We start from the raw sequence: 21952 nt of genomic DNA, 5'->3' as shown, positions 1-21952 counted from the left end.
ATGAACCGGCACATGGACATGAAGCATAAGTTGCAGTGGGAAGCTCAGTGTGCTACAATGCGGTCTAGCCGGCCGGGCCAACCACCGTCTGCCATATCTTGTGCATCCGCGGCCTCTTCATCCTCTGTGACTGGGGGGACAGCAGTCACACCTGTTTTGGGGCGCAGACCTGCCACCTCTTTACCCGCAACAGCCAGCGTGATTGGCAGGTCATCATTTTCTTTGGAGGTGGTAACACCAGCTGGTCTTGAGCGCTGTCCGACATCGATAGCACCACCTTTGGATCAAGGCAACCTAACATGTCCGCCTGCATCTTCCTCACAGACCGGCAGTTTGCCGGGGACACCCTTATCAACCCCGTCTAAGCACAATAGCCAGCCCTCGGTCCCTCAGATGTGGACAAGTAAAAGACCATTTCCTCCTAGCCATGAGAAAGCTAAGAGGTTGAATTTCACCATCTGCAAGCTCTTGGCTACAGAAATGCTGCCTTTCCGCCTGGTGGACACAGAGGATTTTCGAGACCTTATGTCCGTCGCAGTGCCCCAGTACCAGATGCCCAGTCGGCACTACTTCTCAAAGAAAGGTGTGCCTGCGCTCCACCAGCATGTCGCACACAACATCACCGCTTCTTTGAGAAACTCTGTGTGTGACAGGGTGCATTTCACCACAGACACTTGGACGAGTAGGCATGGACAGGGGCGTTACATGTCGCTGACTGGGCACTGGGTAACTATGGTGACAGCAGGACAAGGGGCTGCTGTCCAAGTCTTGCCGTCCCCACGAGTTGTGCGTCAATCCTCTTTATGTCATTTTTCCTCCACTGCTTCTGCCTCCTCAACCTCCTCTCGGTCTTCCACCTGCACCCAAAGCCTGTCTGGTCATGCCACAAGCTTTCTAACTGCGCAGAAGGGATCCTGCTCACCTCCTTACTATGCTGGCAGTAGGGCTCAACGTCATCAGGCGGTTTTTACATTGAAATGTCTGGGAAATGTGAGTCACACAGCTGAGGAGTTGTGGTCAGCTCTGGAGAACCAATTTCATGAATGGTTGTCTCCACTGGACCTGAAACCAGGGAAGGCCGTGTGCGACAATGCTGCAAACCTGGGTGCGGCCCTTCGCCGGGGCAATGTCACACACGTGCCTTGTATGGCTCACGTGTTGAACCTGGTTGTCCAGCAATTTTTAGCCCACTATCCCAGACTAGATGGCCTTCTGCAGAGGGCACGGTCGCTGTGTGCTCACTTCCGCCGTTCGCATCCCGCAGCTCAGCGACTTACATCTCTACAGAAGTCGTTGGGCCTGCCACTTCACCGGCTAAAATGCGATGTGCCTACCCGGTGGAATTCAACTCTGCACATGTTGCAGCGACTGTGGCAGCACCGACAAGCCCTGGTGCAATACGTTCTGACGTATAGCCTGGGCCAACGAGATTCAGAGGTGGGGCAAATCACGCTGGAGGAGTGGTCTCAGATCAGGGACCTATGCACCCTTCTGCACAGTTTTGAAATGGCGACGAAGATGTTTAGTGCTGACGATGCCATTATCAGCATGACTATTCCGGTGATTTACATGCTGGAGCACATGTTAAACAGAATTCGGAGTCAGGTGGTGGCACAAGAGGAGGTGGAGGAAGTAGAGGAGGAGGAGTTGTATGCGGAAGGGCTAACATCTGCAAGGTCCAGACGGTCGGCAGCACCAAGGCGGCAGGCATGTGAGGGTGGGGGAGATGGTTTTACCAGGGCGCATGGTAGCAGCCAAACTAGTGAGGAAGGTGCAGGAGCCCAGGAAGAAGTGGAGGACGAACTGATGGAAGACTCATCAGATGAGGGAGACCTTGATCACATTTCTGTTGTGCGAGGTTGGGGGGAGAGGACAGAGGAAGGAAGCATGATTGTTACCTCGCCACCAACACAACAGGGACTTGGTGCTCCTGGATGCGCAACACACATGAGTGCCTTCTTGCTGCACTACCTGCAACATGACCCTCGAATTGTGAGAATTAGAAATAATCCTGACTACTGGGTTGCCACACTGTTAGATCCCCGGTACAAAAGTAAATTTGCAGAAATTATTCCTGCCATAGAAAGGGATGCACGCATGCAGGAGTATCAGCAGAGACTGTTGCAGAATCTTACATGTGCTTTTCCACAAAATACCAGTGGTGCACGTAGTGAATCTCACAGTTCCAACTTGCCAACCGTGGGACCGTCAAGTGTTCAGCACTCAAACCGTAACAGAACCACAGTATCTGCTGGTAACATCAATTTTGCGGAATCATTTCACCACTTTTTTAGCCCATCCTTTGCAAGGCCACAGGAGACAAGAAGTCTGACACATAGTCAACGCCTAGCGACGATGGTACAGGAGTATCTCCAAGTAAACATTGAAGCCACGACTGTGTCACTGGACCCTTGCTCTTTTTGGGCTTCCAATCTGGATAAATGGCCGGAGCTAGCCACTTACGCCTTGGAGATCTTGTCATGCCCCGCAGCCAGCGTTCTGTCTGAACGTGTGTTCAGCGCTGCTGGTGGTGTGCTGACAGATAAGCGCACGCGGCTCTCCACTGATAATGTAGACAGACTCACGTTCATAAAGATGAACAAATCATGGATCCGAAACGACTTTTCTACCCCTGTGTCATCCTGGGGAGAGTAAAAGCTTGATGATTGTTTAAAATCACCCTACCAACCGTTTTAAGCTTTCAAATTACTAATCATGTTTATCTGTATCTTGACTGGAAAATAATTTGGGCTTTGTAGCAGTGTGCAGCACTGATCCTATTAGGCCATCTATAATAAGCTCCACCAGATTTAAAATTAAAAATAATTTTTAGCTGCATCTAGCCCGGAAAATAATTTTGGGGCTCCGAGATGCGCAAGACACATAAGTGCCTTCTTGCTGCACTACCTGCAGCATGACCCTCATATTGTCAGAATTCGAAGTAATCATGACTACTGGGTTGCCACACTCTTAGATCCCCCAAACTTTTCGATCAACCTTTTCATTTTAATAAAGACCAAAAAAATGGTCATTTTTGAAATTATAAGCATTAGCAGGTTGTTAGAAACTGAAATCAAACAGTTTTCAACTCAAAACTTTATTCTAGGTGATGTTACATTTTCACATAGGACCCCTTGTTCGAAAGGAGCTTCTGAACTCTCTCGTCCATTGAATTTGTCAGGTTTTGGATGGTTTCTGCTTCAATTGTTTTGCATGAGGACAGAATACCCTCCCAGAGCTGTTGCTTAGATGTGAACTGCCTCCCGCCATCATAGACACTCCTTTTAATGATGCTCCAAAGGTTCTGAATGGGGTAGAGGTCAGGGGAGCATGGGGGTCACACCATAAGTTTGTCCCCTTTTATGCCCATATCAGCCAGAGATGCAGATGTTTTATGTGCAGCATGAGATGGTGCATTATCATGCAGAAAAATGATCTTGCTGTGAAATACACGGTTCTTCTTCTTGAACCATGGCAGGAAGTGCTGTTTGAGAAAATCCACATACATTATGGAGTTCATCTTTAGCGCCTTCAGGGATCCTAAAGGGGCCGACAATCTCTCTCCCCATGATTCCAGCCCAAAACATTACTCCACCTCCTCCTTGTTGGCGCTGTAGCCGTGTTTGCGTGGGGTGTCCATCAACCAGCCATCCTCCACTCCATCCATCTGGACCATCGAGCGCTGCACGGCACTCATCCGTGAACAAAACAGTTTTGAAATCAGTCTTCATGTAATGTTTGGCCCACTGGAGCCGTTTCTGCTTGTGTGAAGTGGATAGAGGAGGTCGACAGGATGGCGTATGCACAGCTGCAAACCTCTGAAGGACCCTGCATCTTGTTGTTCGGGGGACGTTGGAGGCACAAGCAGCTTCAAAAACTTGTCTGCTGCTATGACAAGGCTTTTTTGCCGCTGCTCTTTCAACCTGACGTAATTGCCTGTAGGAAAGAGTCCTCAATTTGCCCTTATCAGCACGCACACGTGTGTACTGTGAATCAGCTACATACTTCTTGATTGCCAAGACACTTCATCCTGATCATCGCACAATGTTGATTGTAGTCATGCCTTGACCTAAACACTCCACAATTTGTTGCTTCTCAGCAGCCGACACATCCTTTTTCTTTCCCATTTTGGCAGAAAATGTAGGCTGCTGAATAATGTGAGAGAGCCTTCTTAAGTAGTCTTGCCTTTCATTGGACACACCTGACAAACTAATTAGCACTGGTGTCTGCAATTGCTTACAGTGATATAAAGAGCCCTGACACACATCACCATCAATGAGTTTAACTGACAAACAAACAAATTCTTCCCTTATCACTCCTAAACACTTTTTGCATAATAATTTGGAACACAGTGTACATGTGCTTTTCCACAAAACACCAGTGGTTCACGTAGTGAATCTTACAGTTCTAACTTGCCAACCGTGGTCTGTATGGAGTTGTTCAATAAAGGGCCCAAAATTAAGATAACATAGATGGGAGAGGTCTCTATGAATAGGAATTCCTAAGTATTTGATACCCTGTGAGGGCCAGGCAAAGGGAAAGTTGGACTGGATGGAATCCTATATGGATTTGGGGAGGGAGACATCGAGGGCCTCAGACTTCGCTGCATTGATTTTAAAATTTGACCATGTAACAAAGTGATCTATTTCAGCCATAACAGCATGGATGGATATATGTGATTGAGTGATATATACTAGGACATCATCAGCAAATAGAGAGCACTTGTACTCGGTGCCTCCCACCTCAATCCACCTAATATTGGGGTTATGGCGAATTGATGAGAGCAGGTGCTCCGTCACTAGGATGTATAAGAGAGGGGACAGAGAACATCCCTGCCTTGTCCCATTGGTGATTGTGAAAGGTGATGAAAATGTTCTGACGCGCCCCCTGGGCCTTGGGACACCCGGAGCCGGACCCTTTTTGGTGGATGCTGGTGGTTGTAGTCTTCGTGGCGGCGATCCGGTTCCGTGGCTCAGGGCGGTCAAACCAGTGGCGGAACTATTTATGTGGTTTTGATGTTTAAATGTCCGACTACGCCACCCGTGGATTGCGGTCAGAGTGAACCGCCGCTACAGGGCAGACTGCTAAGGCTGGTGTTGTGGGTGCAGCAGAGCGTAGCATAACTCCCCACGGGAGGAGTATAGCCTCAGGGCAGTGTATGCGGAGGATGGGGGTGATGGTGCAGGGCAGCAGCAGTAACGACACGGAGTCAGTGATGCAGTTCAGGGCCTTTACTCACAGTTCTTATTATCCAGACCACGTCTGCAGGTAACGGCTGCCCACGTCGTACTGTGCTCACCAGGTGAGGGGCTCAGACAACTCCCAGATAACTTTGGAGCGCTTCACAGGACCCCCTTTGTGTGTCCTTTGTCTGGCCTTTCTTACCAACACTTCTGTCCGGCTGCCTCGGGCCTCCTCTTGGTAAACTTGGCGCCAGTTTCCCTGACCCTATGTGGTGCCTTCCTAGCGGGTGGAGCAAGGGGCTGCGCCACATAAAATGTCAGAGCCTCCGGTTTCTAGCTGAGGGTCGTTTCCTGCCTCCACTAGTTCGGGGACCGGTCTCCCCCTTTGGCCTGACCCCTCCACGCAGGTGGATTCGGGCGTGCGGTGGCGACTCGCCCGTCCGCACCCCTGGGATCCCTTCATTCCTCGTTCCTGGAGCCTTCTCCGCTCCTCTTCCTTCCTTCTCCCTCTTGCAGGCCTGGGCCTCTGTTACTAGGCCCGCCTCCGGAGCAGAGCTCATGCAGAGCCCCTGCTCCCTGCCACTTCTGCTCAGACTTCTCTGCACTGAACTAAGATGGTGCCCACCTTTTATACTCCCTTCTCAATGCACCCAGGAACTGCTTCCTCCCTGCTCCTGCACTGCAGGGTTCCCCTTCCTCAGTGTTCCCTCCCCCCACTCCAGCCAGGGACAGGGACTGTCGTGCCCATCTCAGGGGCATATTGGTCGCCCTGCCCCACGGCAATGTGGTGTAATGCATGCAGGTGTCGGGTCCTGATCCACACTCCATCCTTATCTGAGAGTGAGATATCACACCTCTGGGTGAGGTGCAATACGTCTGTAGCAACCGAGCCCTCGGTGCTACAGTTCCATTTATCTTCAGCCTAGGTGACGTATTGTGATACAGGGCCGTGATTTTGGCTATAAAAGGGTCCCCTAGACCCCTACCCCAAGCTTTTTAAGAGAATCATATATGGCGTGCCAGGAGACTCTATGGAATGCTTTCTCAGCATCCAACGAGAGTATCTACTTACAAATTTTTAACTGCATCTAGCCCAGGAAATACTTTGTGCCTAGTAGCAGTGTCTGCTAGTCAGCGGATTATCCCGGCTGTTAAGCAAGCTACACCACCTGTAGTTTGGACACTTCATTTTTTCAAAGGAAATGCTTCGGGACCACGGGATACTTAGTGAAGAGCATCAGGAGGCACCCCAAGGCATAGGGGCTGGGACTGGCACTAGGATGCCTTGCGGTGGACAGCCGAGCTCGATCCTTATAAAAGCTTTTTAACTGCAGCAGCTTTAGTGGACGCTACTGGAGCTGGAATTACGCGGCTGCTGGCATGAGACTTGCCCTCCAATAGATCCTTGTAAATGGATTTAAAGTGTATTCATTCAAATTAGAGGGACAATTTAAATTAAAAAGCTTAGAGCTGCCTCCACCACAGGGGGGCTCTCTCGACCCACCAGCGGACAGGCACCAGTATTGGGAGAGGGGGGCTGGCCGTCAGGGTTCACCGCGGCTCTGGCACAAACCCGGCGACACGGAGGTGGCACGGGCAGGAGCGGACTGGCCGTCTCGGCTTCTCACTTTTTGGATTTTAGAAGGGCATGACATGCCTATATCTGTGTCTCCCCCTCCTTTTACTCCTCCACCTCTTTTCTTTTCGCATGACTATATGTACTTGTCACTTTTCCATGTGTTAGTTGTGTCTTCTGAGCAGTTTGTCAGCTTTTGGACACCTTTGAAGGTGTTTTCTATGTGTTTCTATGTGTTTTTGTTTGCCTGCCATTGGTTTTAACGGTGTTCGAAGGTGTTCGACGAACAGTTCGACGAACAGTTCGGCGAACACACGGGTGTTCGACGAACCGAACCGAACTCGAACACTACGGGGGTGGCTCAACACTACTGGAGACTATTATGTCGGTCATAGAATACAATGTGGTGGCCATTACGGAAACCTGGCTGGATGAAAGCCATGCCTGGGTGTCAAACATAGAAGGTTACACTACATTTAGAAAGGACAGGAAAAAAAGGAAAGGTGGAGAGGTATGTATTTTCATTGAATCCAACTTAAAACCTGTGCTCAATGACAACATTCAGAGGAGCTTCGACAATGTAGACTCAGTATGGGTAAATGTACATGGAGATGACAATAATGGAAAGCTGCTCATTGGAGTTTGTTACAAGCCACCTAATATAGCTGAACAGTTAGAGGATGAAATGCTGCAACTAATTAAAAAAGCAGCAATTAGTAATAGGGTCTAGTGATGGGCGAGCACTAAAATGCTCGGGTGCTCGATGCTCTAGTCGAGCACATTGGAATACTCGGGTGCTCGACCCGAGCAACAAGCCCAATGTAAGTCTATGGGAAACTCAAGCATTTTTCAGGCGGCTCCCCCCGGCGGTCTGCAGAGGGCCCAAAAATTGGCTAAATCGATGGGAACAGTGCTCAAATGACATGTGAAGAGCATGGGGAAGACCCGTGGAAGCATTTCTGACTCCCAAGTCACTGCTGTGAACAATGTTGTCAGAGATATTACGCCACTTTACGGACTCATAATAAAACATACAAAAACTAAACCAAAATGGATTTTCCTGGGAAATATGTTAAGGAACATACTTTCCAGAGTAATGACTTGTATATAAGGCAAAATAAATAACCAAAAACAAAAATACTCCTCTACACCTTGGGCTATGTTCACACGTAGCGTTTTTGATGCGTTTTTGCACTTTTACATTGCTTTCAACCGTGACAAATGCATTCACCGGGAAATGTCATTTCAATATTTTACAACCTTATCTGGCCATGTGGTGTGTGAGATATCATCAGACTCATCATATATCATTTATGAAGGAGGAGCTCTGAAAGTCACAAAGCCTATTTTTATAGGGCCATCAGGCGGCCTTTACTATTTTTAAAGGGCCAGCAGTCGGCCCTCACTATTCTTAGACAGCCATCAGCCGGCTATGCTTTATTGTTCCCATTACTAAAGAGTGGGCCTCCTATACTGTTATTGCGTATGCAGTGAGTGGCAGGGCTGCCCAAAATTTGGACGCACACCCCAATACCCTTTTGAAGAGACTTAGAGGAGCGCCTCCTGAAAACAATGTTCCCATTATTAGGAAGTGGGTCTCCCATTGTGTTTGCCTATGCAGTGAATGCAAGGGTTGCCAAAAATTTGGAGGCACTCCAATGCCCCTTGGAAGAGACATGGAGGTCAGAGGGCCTCCTGAAAACAATGTTCCCTTTATTAGGAAGTGAGTCTCCCATAGTGTTGGCCTATGCAGTGAATGCAAAGGCTGCCAAAAATTTGGAGGCACTCCAATGCCCCTTGGAAGAGACATGGAGGAGGGCCTCAAAAAATGTTCCCATTAAAAAGGAGCGGGTCTCCTATACTTGTAATGCCCATGCACTAAGTGTATGGGCTGATAAACTTTTACCCCTGGGGGGTATACACGAACATACTGCATACATTTTTTTTTGCTCAGCGCTCGTCGAGTATTTCCGGGGTTGCTCGGCGGAAGCTCGGGTCTCCTCCTTGCATGTTTGGCGCTCTTTAGAGAGCGATTGAACATGCAGGGATTGCCTGCCACTCACTGTAATGCCGTAGCCATGTTGGTTGTGTCATTACAGTGATTGGCTGGCCGCACAGTGTCATAAGGTCTATATCAGACCTGGCGCCACCATGCTCGTCACAGTCACTCCGGAATCAGACAGTGTAGGGAGAGGTGCTGCTGCTGCTGCTGAGCTAGGTAGAGATTTGCTTGTTTCTAGTTAGTGTATGTGTACAGACTATATTAGAGACACATATCCATCTCAACAAACAGTCCTTCTGAGGACTAATCCATCTGCAGAGATATCAGGCAGGCAGTGTATATAGGCAGACAGGTCGTGTATGTAGGCAAGCAGGGTATACAGCAGACTGCAGTGCAAATAGCACAAGAGGCTCCATTCCAGTTCTGCCTTCTGCTGCTGTTAGATATTTCTAGACAAAGGCCCAGGTCTCAGGGGCCAGGAATATTTTTTTTTGGATTGTAGTCCTCATTATTTGCTTAAAAAGCAATCCAGAGAACACCGTTTTTCTGCGCAATTTGCTTGTTGGCACTGTAGAATACAGCCGGGTCCTTTTCATATTACAGCACTAAAAATCCAGCTATTTAAAACTGTGTTGTCTCCGACACACGAGTCACATACGTTTTCAGAAAATACTGCCATTTCTGGCCTCCATTAAATTTTTTTTTCAGTGTGTCAGCAAAGTTTTTGACACCGTTTTCTGTTCAAAATAGTTACCTACAGGCCAGGTATTTAAAACTGTGTTGTCTCCGTCACACGGATCACATATACGTTTTCAGAAAATACTGCCATTTGTGGCCTCCATTAAAAATTTGTTTCAGTGTGTCAGTGAAGCAATAGACACCAGATTGCTGTTCAAAATAGTTACCTACAGGCCAAGCATTTAAAACCGTGTTTTCTCCGTCACACGGATCACATATACGTTTTCAGAAAATACTGCCATTTTGGATCTTCATTAAAAATTTGTTGCAGTGTGTCAGTGAAGCAATTGACACCAGATTGCTGTTCAAAACAGTTACCTACAGGCCAGGTATTTAAGACTGTGCTTTCTCCGTCACACGGCGGATCACATATACATTTTCAGAAAATACTACCATTTCTGGCCTCCATTAAAAATTAGTTTCAGTGTGTCAGTGAAGCAATTGACACCAGATTGCTGTTCAAAATAGTTACCTACAGGTCAGGTATTTAAAACTGTGTTTTCTCCGTCACACGGATCACATATACGTTTTCAGAAAATACTGCCATTTCTGGCCTCCATTAATTTTTTTTTTCAGTGTGTCAGCAAAGTTTTTGACACCGGTTTGCTGTTCAAAACAGTTACCTACAGGCCAGGTAATTAAAGCTGTGCTTTCCCCTTCACACAGATTAAATATACATTTTCAGAAAATACTGCCATTTCTGGCCTCCATTAAAAATTTGTTTCAGTGTGTCAGTGAAGCAATTGACATCAGATTGCTGTTCAAAATAGTTACCTACAGGCCACGTATTCAAAACTGTGTTTTCTGTGTCACACGGATCACATATACGTTTTCAGAAAATAATGCCATTTCTGGCCTCAATTAAAAATTTGTTTCAGTGTGCAGTGAAGCAATTGACACCATTTTGCTGTTCAAAATAGTTACCTACAGGTCAGGTATTTAAAACTGTGGTTTGTCCGTCACACAGATCACATATAAGTTCGCTCCAAATTCAGTCATTTGTTGTGAGCGTGGAAGATATTTTCCTCCATTTAAAATAGGCAAGACACGTGGCAAGGGACAGGGAACTGGACTTGATGGTGAGGATGGTGCATGCCGAGGCCGAGGCCGAGGCCATGGGCAAGCTGAAATTGTGCCACAACAAACACCCATATCTTCTCGCTCGACCTTCCTGTCCAAATTAATAGGGGACCGCAGAACACCATTATTGAACACAGAGCAGTGTCAAAAGGTTATTGGTTGGATAGCAGATAATGCTTCCAGTCACTTAGCCACCACCACCACCACCTTGTCTTCCACACGGTCAAGTCTCAGTAGCTGTGAGTCTGGACCGCATATTCCTCACCCTGAAACTCCTTCCTCCCACCATGTCGAGTGCCCAGAGACAACTGATCCCACGCTTGGACACTCCGAAGAGCTGTTCACTTTCCCATTTATACATTCGGGCCTCTCGCCCAGTCCACTTGAAGCGGGGCAAGAGGAGATCGCATGTAGCGATGCCAAAATATTTGAGCAGCCACAGTCACACGAAGGCGACTGTGGGAAAGTGTCCCAAGAGGTGGACGATGGTGAGACACAATTGCAGGAAAGTCACTGACCCAACCTGGCAGGAGGACATGCAGAGCGAGGACAGCAGCACACTGGGGGAGGGAGGCAGAGCACCCAAACAGGCAGGAAGAAGCAGTGTGGAGGCCCCAGAAAGAAGGCACACAACAGTTCCCCGTAACACCAACACAAAGGAAGTTGCCAGTACAACTGTTAGGTCTCTGCCGATAACCCCAAAAAGGCCATTTGAACCACATTGCAGGCCAGCATCAGCAGGGGTGCCAAAACGACCAGCCTGACCACCACCAGCATGATCAGGCACATGGCAGCAAAGCACCCGACTTTGTGGGCCGAACCCCAGGGTCCAGGAACAGTGTCTGCAGGTGGCACCATTGCTTCTTCCGTTGTTGTGAAGTGCAAGTCAATCCCCTGTCCATGGTGCATGCGACGATGCCTCCTGCCCTGAACCTGTCATTGAACACTCTCAAGCAGCAGCATCAGGAAGCATGTCCACGTCCTTTTCCCAGCGCAGCTTTCAGTTGTTCATACCCCAGTCCTTGGAACGCAAGCGCAAATACGCAGCCAACACCCCACAGGCCACAGTACTAAATTCCCACATTTCACGACTGCGTGCTATCGAAATGTTGCCTTTTAGGCTCGTGGAGACCTGATGACGGCGGCCATCCTTCGGTACTCTATCCTCAGCCGCCACTATTTCTCCCGGTGTGCCGTCCCCGCATTACACAAGCACGTGCCCTCAACAACGCAGTTACCGGGAAAGTCCACCTAACCACGGACACATGGACAAGTGCTTGTGGGCAGGGACGGTACATCTCGCTGATGGCGCACTCGGTTATCATAGTGGGACCAAGTCAAACCTTGGGATGGAACACGTCCTCCCTACGCCAAGGATTGCAGACCCTAGGTCAATCAGGGTTGCCCCCACAGTCTACAGCTCCTGCACCTCATCCTCCTCAGCCTCCTCCTCCTCTTCAGCCTCCATCTCCAAAATGACCACATCGGTCACAAGCTGGAAGCACTGCAGCACTGCCTCGACCAAGCGGCAACAGGCTGTGCTGAAGCTAATATGCTTAGGTGACAAACCGAACAATGCTGAAGAGTTGTGGACATCGCTGAAAGAGCAGGCAGATCCGTGGCTCACACCGCTGAACCTACAGTCAGGCATGGTCGTGTGTGACAATGGCCGGAACCTGGTGGCAGCTCTGGGGCGAGGCTAGCTCACACATGTAACATGCCTGGCCCATGTGCTTAACCTCGTGGTTCAGCGCTTTCTCAAATCCTACCCAGAGCTGCTCGATCTGCTTGTTAAAGTAAACCGCCTGTGTGCCCATTTTAGAAAGTCACCTACAGCTTCCGCCGCCCTTGCCACATTTCAGCAGCGTTTGCAGCTTCCGGCTCACAGACTGGTTTGTGATGTCCCCACGCGTTGGAATTCTACACTGCAGATGTTGGGAAAGATTTGTGAGCAGAAGAGGGCAGTTGTTGAGTGCCAGCATCAACAAGGCCGTCGGTATTCAGTTCAGACTCCACACATAAGACCTCAGGAGTGGACATGGATGTCAGGCGTATGTACCATCCTCCAAAACTTTGAGGACTCCACCAAGATGGTGAGCGGCGATGACACCATAATTAGCGTCACAATCCCGCTTCTCTGTCTTCTGAAACGCTCTCTGCTCACAATCAAAGAGGATGCATTTCAGATGGAGCACGATGAGATGGAGCAAGGAACCATACAGGGTGATTACACACAGCCCTGCTTCATCTCATCCCAACATGGATTGAGTGACTGTTACGCTCGCGCCCGGACTGACTGGCGTGAGCTTGATTAGTGATCCCACTGTACCATGAACCGAGGAGTGCCTGGAGGGGCGTAACTAAGTATCAACCCGATCCGACCAAGGTCGCACGGCGGCTTAGTCGACTCCGTGGACCAAGGAGGAACCGAGCAGAGGTACCAGGTGCGACTACAGGTCAGACCCCGGTCACAGTTGTTGACCCACACCGGGGAATGCAGGAACAGGCAGGTTAGACTGGCATACAGGCAGGTGGGTATTGGAAAGTACGGCTGGTATGCAGACAGGTGGGTACTGGCAAGTACGGCTTGTATGCAGACAGGTGGGCACTGGCAAGCACGGCAGGAGTGCAGACAGGGAGGTACTAGCTGGATAGGGTCCAGTACAGACTGGGAGACAGGTACAGAGCTGCAGATGCGGTAGACAAGCAGAGTAAAGCGAAACCGCCGGAGCGGAGGACAAGGCAGAGCAGAGAGGAACTGCTGGTGCGGTGAGCAAGCAGAGCGGAGCGGAACCGCCGGAGTGGTGGACAAGGCAGAGCAGAGAGAAACCGCAGGTGCAGTGGACAAGGCAGAGCAGAGCGGAACCGCCGGAGCGGTGGGCAAAGCAGAGCAGAGAGAAACTGCAGGTGCAGTGGGCAAGGCAGAGCAGAGAGAAACCCCAGGTGCGGTGGACAATGCAGAGCAGAGCAGAACCGCCGGAGCGGTGGGCAAGGCAGAGCAGAGAGAAACCGCAGGTGCAGTGGACAAGGCAGAGCAGAGCGGAACTGCCGGAGCGGTGGGCAAGGCAGAGCAGAGAGAAGCTGCCGGAGCGGTGGACAAGGCAGAGAATAGAGAAGCCGCCGGAGCGGTGGGTAAGTCAGAGCAGAGAGAAACCGCTGGTGCGGTGAGCAAGGCTAAGCAGAGAGAAGCCACCGGAGCGGTGGGCAAGTCAGAGCAGAGAGAAACCGCCGGAGCGGTGGGCAAGCAGAGCTGAACAGGGCTGAAGGTGCAGGCAGAGAGGACAGGGCTCTGTTCACATGGAACAGACTGGAAAATACAGGAGGATGGCTAGAACACAGGAGGAAGATACGGAGGAAGGGAAAAGGGACAAGCAGAACCAGATACACACAAGGTACTTCCTATGAAGTAGCGAGTGGACACAAAACTCACACACAGAAGTACAGAAACAACGAGTTGGAGTTAGGTGCAGGTTCAGATACTGCAGGAAAAGGGAAGGCACGGACATAGAGACAAACAGGTAACAGGCTAGTTCAGACAGGAACTGCTACTGCAATGAGATACAAGAACGAGCCTGGGTATACAGCCCCCAGAGTGGCGGAAACAGACTAGAAGTCACAGGTAACAGGCCTGCGTATACAGCCCCCAGAGTGGCGGAAACAGACTAAAAGTCACAGGTAACAGGTCTGGGTATGCAGCCCCCAGAGTGGCGGAAACAGACTAGAAACAGGACAGGACCTGGCAATTCAGCAGCAAAGACTGAGTGAAGGTGTTGCTCATGCACCTCCTTCTGGGTGGAGGGGGTTTAAATATCCAGTGACTCACAGCAATAGGCTGGAGACGCATTAGGGGTGCGCCCAGAGCAGGAAGTAACCGGGCCGCCGCCCTAAGCAGTCGGTCAAGAGACATGCACACAGCATGAACTGGAGCAAGGTTTGTAGGCTGGACTGACAGGTAAGATTGCGGTGTTGCATAGTGGGAGGTGGTGCACTATGCAAGCACGCCGCCAGGGATGTTACAGTGACAATTAGGAAGAGGAGGAGGAGGAGAAAGAACAGGAGCTAGTTTCATGCGCTAGATGGTACTACCTGCACAACTGTCATACCGTCTGTTCAGCGTGGAGGGCCAGAGGACAGAGAGGAGGAGAAAGAGGAGAGCATGGTCAGTCATCCTCTTGGTGAGGACATGGAAGTCTTGCCTGTTAGCATTCTTGCACGCATGGCTGAGTTTATGTTACGTTGCCTTTCCCATGACCCTCGCGTTCTCAAAATTTTGGGTGACAGTCATTACTGGTTGGTGACACTTCTAGACCAACGCTACAAGGAGAACTTTATTTATCATATTCCTGAAGCAGACAGGTCTACAAAAATGGGGCAGTACCAGAAGGCCCTTGTTGTGGAACTATTAAAAAAATTCCCATCTGAAAACGCTGACGGCAGAGGTCACAGTTCGTTGGACAACCAAGGAGTACAGGCAAGAGAGACACAAATGCAATCCAGCAGAGGCAGGGGAACACTGTCAAAGTTCTGGGACAGTTTTCTCAGACCCTCTCATCGCACAGGCTCTGAAGTGCGGAGTACTCTCACAAGGAGTGTAAAGTTTGGGAAGATGCTGAGAGAGTACCTTGCCGACCTTGCCAACGTCCTCCGTGATTCATCTGTGCCTTTTAATTATTGGTTATCCAAGCTGGACACGAGAAATTAACTGGCTCTCTACGCCTTGAGGTGCTGGACTGCCCTGCCGCTAGCGTTTTATCAGAGCGGGTTCTTAGTGCCGCTGGTGGAATTATAACTGATAAGCGCATACGCCTGTCAAATGAAAATGCTGACAGGCTGACTCTTACAAAAATGAACAAGGGCTGGATTGGACCAGACTTCTCAACACCACTGAATGATAGCAGCGTAACATAAACTCAAATCCAGTTTCTTTTTTTGGGAGGTGTATTCCCATGCACCTCTTCACACCCACACATGGGTATATGCTTTCTGATTTTGGCTATTTTCTCTTGTCCTCCTCCTTCTCCTCATCCTCATCCTCCACCACCATATCATCAGAGTGACCGTGGTCCGTGATGCAACACCCACATAATTCTTTTAAAGGGTGTTTATCATGCCCGTAAAAAAAAAATAATTATACAGTATGTTCATGTATACCCCTCAGGGGTAAATGTTTGTCAGCCCATACACTTACTGCATGGGAATGACAAGTATAGGAGACCCGCTCCTTTGTAATGGGAACATTTTTTTATGAGGCCCTTTAAGTCTCTTCCAAGGGGCATTGGAGTGCCCCCCAATTTTTGGCAGCCCTTGCATTCACTGCATAGGCCAACACTATGGGAGACCCTCTCCTTTCTAATGAGAATTTGTCATTACTGTGGCCCTGCTCTGTGTGTCTTTAAATTCTAAGTGGGGTTTTTCCTAAAATTGATCAGCCATTGGACTCACTGCATACCCTATAACTGTATAGCAGACTCTCTCCTTTCTAATGGGAATTTGTCGATACTGTGGCCCTGCTCTATGTGTCTTTAAATTCTTAGTGGGGTTTTTCCTAAAATTGATCAGCCGTTGGACTCACTGCATACCTTATAACTGTATAGCAGACCCTCTCCTTTCTAATGGAAACATGTCGTACTTGTTACTGTTGCTCTGCTCTATGTGTCTTTAAATTCTTATTGGGGTTTTTCCTAAAATTTGTCAGCCGTTGGACTCATTGCATACCTTATAACTGTATAGCAGACCCTCTCCTTTCTAATGGGAACATGTCGTACTTGTTACTGTGGCCCTGCTCTATGTGTCTTTAAATTCTTCGTGGGTTTTTTCCTAAAATTGGAGACCCACTTGTTAATAATGGGAACAACAAAGCATAGCTGGCTGATGGCTCTCTAACAATAGCGAGCGACGACTGCTGGCCTTTTAAGAATAGTAAGGGCCGTTTGATGGCCCTATAAAATAGGCTTTATGACTTTCAGAGTCCCTCCATCATAAATAAAACAGGATGTGTCTGATGATGGTTCACAGACCACATTGCCAGATAAGGTTGTAAAATGTTAAAATGACATTTCCCGATGAATGCACTTGTCTTAAAAAATAACGTAAAAACCCCCAAAACAATAGGATCTTTCTTTAGTATAAAAAACAGCGTCACCAATTTAACCTCAATGTAATCACATTGTTCAGCTCCTGCACCTCCTCCTCCATCTCCGAAGTACCCACATTTGATTCTGAGGGCTAACCTTTCTCCCCCGCTCAAGAGCCCCATAACAGCTGCAAAGTTAGCGCTATCATGAACTCTCCTGATGTAGAAGCCAGGGCACACGGGAGGATTCTCTGGTGGGACCGTCCAACCCTGTCGAGAAGCAGTCCTGGCTAAGAAAAGTGTGTGGGAAGATTCCCGGACACTCTATGGCTGATTTTTTAATGCCGATCGGAGGTGCTTATGATGCGCCCCCTGGGCCGTGTGTGCACATGTGTGGGTTATCCGGAGCCGGGTCTCTGGGGGTTGTAGTCTCCGTGGCGGCGACCCGGTCCCGTGGCTCAGGGTGGTCAAACCAGTGGCAGTCTTTATAGGGTTTTTCTGGTTTAATGTCCGACTATGCCACCCGTGGATTGCGGTCAGGGTGTACCGCCGCTGCAAGGCAGACCGCTGAGGCTGGTGTGGTGTGTGCAGCAAAGGATGGGATAACTCCCCACGGGAAGAGTATAGCCTCAGGGCAGGGAATGTGGATGATGGGAGTGATTGTGCACGGGCGCAGCAGGAACGACTCAGAGTCTTTGCAGTGCAGTTCAGGGTCTTTACTGGTAATACTAAGGCAGACCCTCCCGGGAGTACTGGCTAGCATAAGGGGCCTGGTCAGTCTGTGAGCAAACAGGAGTTCCCCTGACCAGGTGGAGTTGTAGGCCTCCCAGTCTATCTGGACTCTTCCTGGCTACCTTGCTGTAAGCGAGTGGAAGAAGCCCACGTCCCTGAGTGTACCGTGTGGTGCTCACCTGTATGGCTGGTGACTTGGGGCCTTCTGATAGCCTCCGCTCCTCGATGGCGGTGCTGGTCCCTTGTTTGTTACTGAGCCTCCGGGCTTCTATGGCCAGAGGACCTGGAATCCCCTGCCAGCTGGTTTCTGCTGCTGGACTTAAAGATCCTTGCAGCCTCGGACTCCGGTGTCCGGTTCTTAGATTCTTCTGCCAGGGCGAGCTCTGCTTAGCTCCAGCCCCTGGTCTTCAGCTCCTGCTCCTACAGAGCTCCTAGCTGTTACTTTCCCTGTGTCTAGAACAAACTCCAGGCTCTGGCTCACTAACCCCGCCCCAGATCCAGTTTATATAGGGCAGATTCCTCCCCTATCTGGTCTGGGACAGGAAGTGTTGCATGTTTAAGGGCTCCTGACCAGGAAACCTCCCACTTGCTCTCAGACGTAATATTTCTATTACTGTGGTAACCAGACCCCTGGGGTGCCACACTTATGCATGTTATTTCTCAAACCGCATTGCAGATTAGTCCATTGCCCAACTCTGTAGTCATGAAATTAAATGATTAAATGCGCAAAGAAAGATGTGTGTGTGTCAAAGCACCACTGACAAGTGCAAGTTGATGTTGGACGGGCTGCCATTGCTTCTGCAACAAGCTGCATTAGAGGACTTCCTGGGAGAAATGACACCCAGTAGATATGGTTTCCCTCTATGCCAGTCCTTCCACTGAGCTAAATACAACTCAGCAAAACAAAGCCGTGGACTGGCTCCGTACCGTCCCTGGCCACATTCACCTGACCACGTGTTTGTGGTTAGGTGGTCCTTTCCAGTAAGTGCACTGGGGAGGGCACGGGTAATGTTGTGGGACCCATGCTTGTGGAAGGCGGAGACGATACCGGGAGAAATAGTGGCGGCTGGGGACCGAGTATGGACACCAGGCCGCCACCGGCATGAGGTTGTGAAAAGCTTCCACCTCCACGAGCCTAAGAGCCCTCATTTCAAGTGAAAGCAGCTTCAGAGGACTTCCTGGGAGAAATGACAGCTGGGTAGATATGGTTTCCCAAGTCCTTTCACCAAGCTAAAGAATATGGCTATGGTGAAATACAACTCAGCAAAAAAAGCTGTGGACTGGCTCCATACCGTCCCTGGCCAAATTCACCTGTCCACGTGTTTGTGGACAGGTGTCCTTCCCGTAAGTGCACGGGGAAGGGCACGGGTAATTTTGTGGGACCCGGTATGGATACCCGGTCTTCGCCGCCATTAGATTGTGCACAGCTTCCGTCTCCACGAGCCTAAAAGGCCACATTTCAAGTGCAAGCAGTTGTCAAAAATTTGGCAGGATAGTATTGCAGCCTTTGGTAGGGTGGGTGGCTGGCTGCATACTTGCGCTTGCATTCCAAGGAATAGGGTAGGGACAACGGAATGCTGCACTGGGACAAGGACGTGGACGGTGATTGTTACAAGTCTGCAATGGCAGGTGCTTGGCAGGAGGCATCTTTGCATGCGCCAAGGATCACTTATGATGGGCACACTTTTAAGGATTGACCTGGGAGTCAGTAATGCTTCCAGAGGTCTTCCCAATGCTGTTCCCATGTCTTTTCAGCACTGTATGCATGTGTCTGATGATGTGTCACACACCACATGGCCAGATAAGGTTGTAAAATGTTAAAATTACAGTTCCCAGTGAATGCATTTGTCTTGGTTGAAAGCAATCCAAAGTGCAAAAATGCATCAAAAACGCTACGTGTGAACATAGCCCTAGGTATGGAGGAGTATTTTTGGTTATTTATTTTGCCTTATTAATAGTGTTGAGCCACCCCCATAGTGTTCGAGTTCGGTTCGGTTCGTCGAACACCCGTGTGTTCGCCGAACTGTTCGTCGAACTGTTCGTCAAACACCTTCGAACACCGTTAAAACCAATGGCAGGCAAACAAAAACACATAGAAACACATAGAAAACACGTTCAAAGGTGTCCAAAAGCTGACAAACTGCTCAGAAGACACAACTAACACATGGAAAAGTGACAAGTACATATAGTCATGCGAAAAGAAAAGAGGTGGAGGAGTAAAAGGAGGGGGAGACACAGATATAGGCATGTCATGCCCTTCTAAAATCCAAAAAGTGAGAAGCCGACACGTTCAGTCCGCTCCTGCCCGTGCCACCTCCGTGTCGCCGGGTTTGTGCCAGAGCCGCGGTGAACCCTGACGGCCAGCCCCCCTCTCCCAATACTGGTGCCTGTCCGCTGGTGGGTCGAGCGAGCCCCCCTGTGGTGGAGGCAGCTCTAAGCTTTTTAATTTAAATTGTCTCTCTAATTTGAATAAATACACTTTAAATCCATTTACAAGGATCTATTGGAGGGCAAGTCTCATGCCAGCAGCCGCGTAATTCCAGCTCCAGTAGCGTCCACTAAAGCTGCTGCAGTTAAAAAGCTTTTATAAGGATCGAGCTCGGCTGTCCACCGCAAGGCATCCTACTGCCAGTCCCAGCCCCTATGCCTTGGGGTGCCTCCTGATGCTCTTCACTGAGTATCCCGTGGTCCCGAAGCATTTCCTTTGAAAAAATGAAGTGTCCAAACTACAGGTGGTGTAGCTTGCTTAACAGCCGGGATAATCCGCTGACTAGCAGACCCTGCTACTAGGCACAAAGTATTTCCTGGGCTAGATGCAGTTAAAAATTTGTAATTAGATACTCTCGTTGGATGCTGAGAAAGCATTCCATAGAGTCTCCTGGCACGCCATATATGATTCTCTTAAAAAGCTTGGGGTAGGGGTCTAGGGGACCCTTTTATAGCCAAAATCACGGCCCTGTATCGCAATACGTCACCTAGGCTGAAGATAAATGGAACTGTAGCACCCTGAGGGCTCGGTTGCTACAGAGGTATTGCACCTCACCCAGAGGTGTGATATCTCACTCTCAGGTAAGGATGTAGTGTGGATCAGGACCCGACACCTGCATGCATTACACCACATTGCCGTGGGGCAGGGCGACCAATATGCCCCTGAGATGGGCACGACAGTCCCTGTCCCTGGCTGGAGTGGGGGGAGGGAACACTGAGGAAGGGGAACCCTGTAGTGCAGGAGCAGGGAGGAAGCAGTTCCTGGGTGCATTGAGAAGGGAGTATAAAAGGTGGGCACCATCTTAGTTCAGTGCAGAGAAGTCTGAGCAGAAGTGGCAGGGAGCAGGGGCTCTACATGAGCTCTGCTCCGGAGGCGGGCCTAGTAACAGAGGCCCAGGCCTGGAAGAGGGAGAAGGAAGGAAGAGGAGCGGAGAAGGCTCCAGGAATGAGGAACGAAGGGATCTCAGGGGTGCGGACGGGCGAGTCGCCACCGCACGCCTGAATCCACCTGCGTGGAGGGGTCAGGCCAAAGGGGGAGACCGGTCCCCGAAACTAGTGGAGGCAGGAAACGACCCTCAGCTAGAAACAGGAGGCTGTGACATTTTATGTGGCGCAGCACCTCGCTACACCCGCTAGGAAGGCACCACATAGGGTCAGGGAAACTGGCGCCAAGTTTACCAAGAGGAGGCCCGAGGCAGCCGGACAGAAGGGTTGGTAAGAAAGGCCAGACAAAGGACACACAAAGGGGGTCCTGTGAAGCGCTCCAAAGTTATCTGGGAGTTGTCTGAGCCCCTCACCTGGTGAGCACAGTACGACGTGGGCAGCCGTTACCTGCAGACGTGGTCTGGATAATAAGAACTGTGAGTAAAGGCCCTGGACTGCATCACTGACTCCGTGTCATTACTGCTGCTGCACTGCACCATCACCCCCATCCTCCGCATACACTGCCCTGAGGCTATACTCCTCCCGTGGGGAGTTATGCTACGCTTTGCTGCACCCACAACACCAGCCTCAGCGGTCTGCCCTGGAGCGGCGGTTCACTCTGACCGCAATCCACGGGTGGCGTAGTCGGACATTTAAACATCAAAACCACATAAATAGTTCCGCCACTGGTTTGACCGCCCTGAGCCACGGAACCGGGTTGCCGCCACGGAGACTACAACCACCAGCATCCACCAAAAAGGGTCCGGCTCCGGGTGTCCCAAGGCCCAGGGGGCGCGTCAGAACATTTTCATCACCTTTCACAATCACCAATGGGACAAGGCAGGGATGTTCTCTGTCCCCTCTCTTATACATCCTAGTGACGGAGCACCTGCTCTCATCAATTCGCCATAACCCCAATATTAGGTGGATTGAGGTGGGAGGCACCGAGTACAACTGCTCTCTATTTGCTGATGATGTCCTAGTATATATCACTCAATCACATATATCCATCCATGCTGTTATGGCTGAAATAGATCACTTTGTTACATGGTCAAATTTTAAAATCAATGCAGCGAAGTCTGAGGCCCTCGATGTCTCCCTCCCCAAATCCATATAGGATTCCATCCAGTCCAACTTTCCCTTTGCCTGGCCCTCAC

This window comes from Phyllobates terribilis, unplaced genomic scaffold (genome assembly GCF_046119375.1).
Source record: "Phyllobates terribilis strain yellow unplaced genomic scaffold, ASM4611937v1 Scaffold_1__5_contigs__length_1240528914, whole genome shotgun sequence".
Lineage (NCBI taxonomy): Eukaryota > Metazoa > Chordata > Amphibia > Anura > Dendrobatidae > Phyllobates > Phyllobates terribilis.
This window is presented reverse-complemented; position numbering follows the sequence as displayed.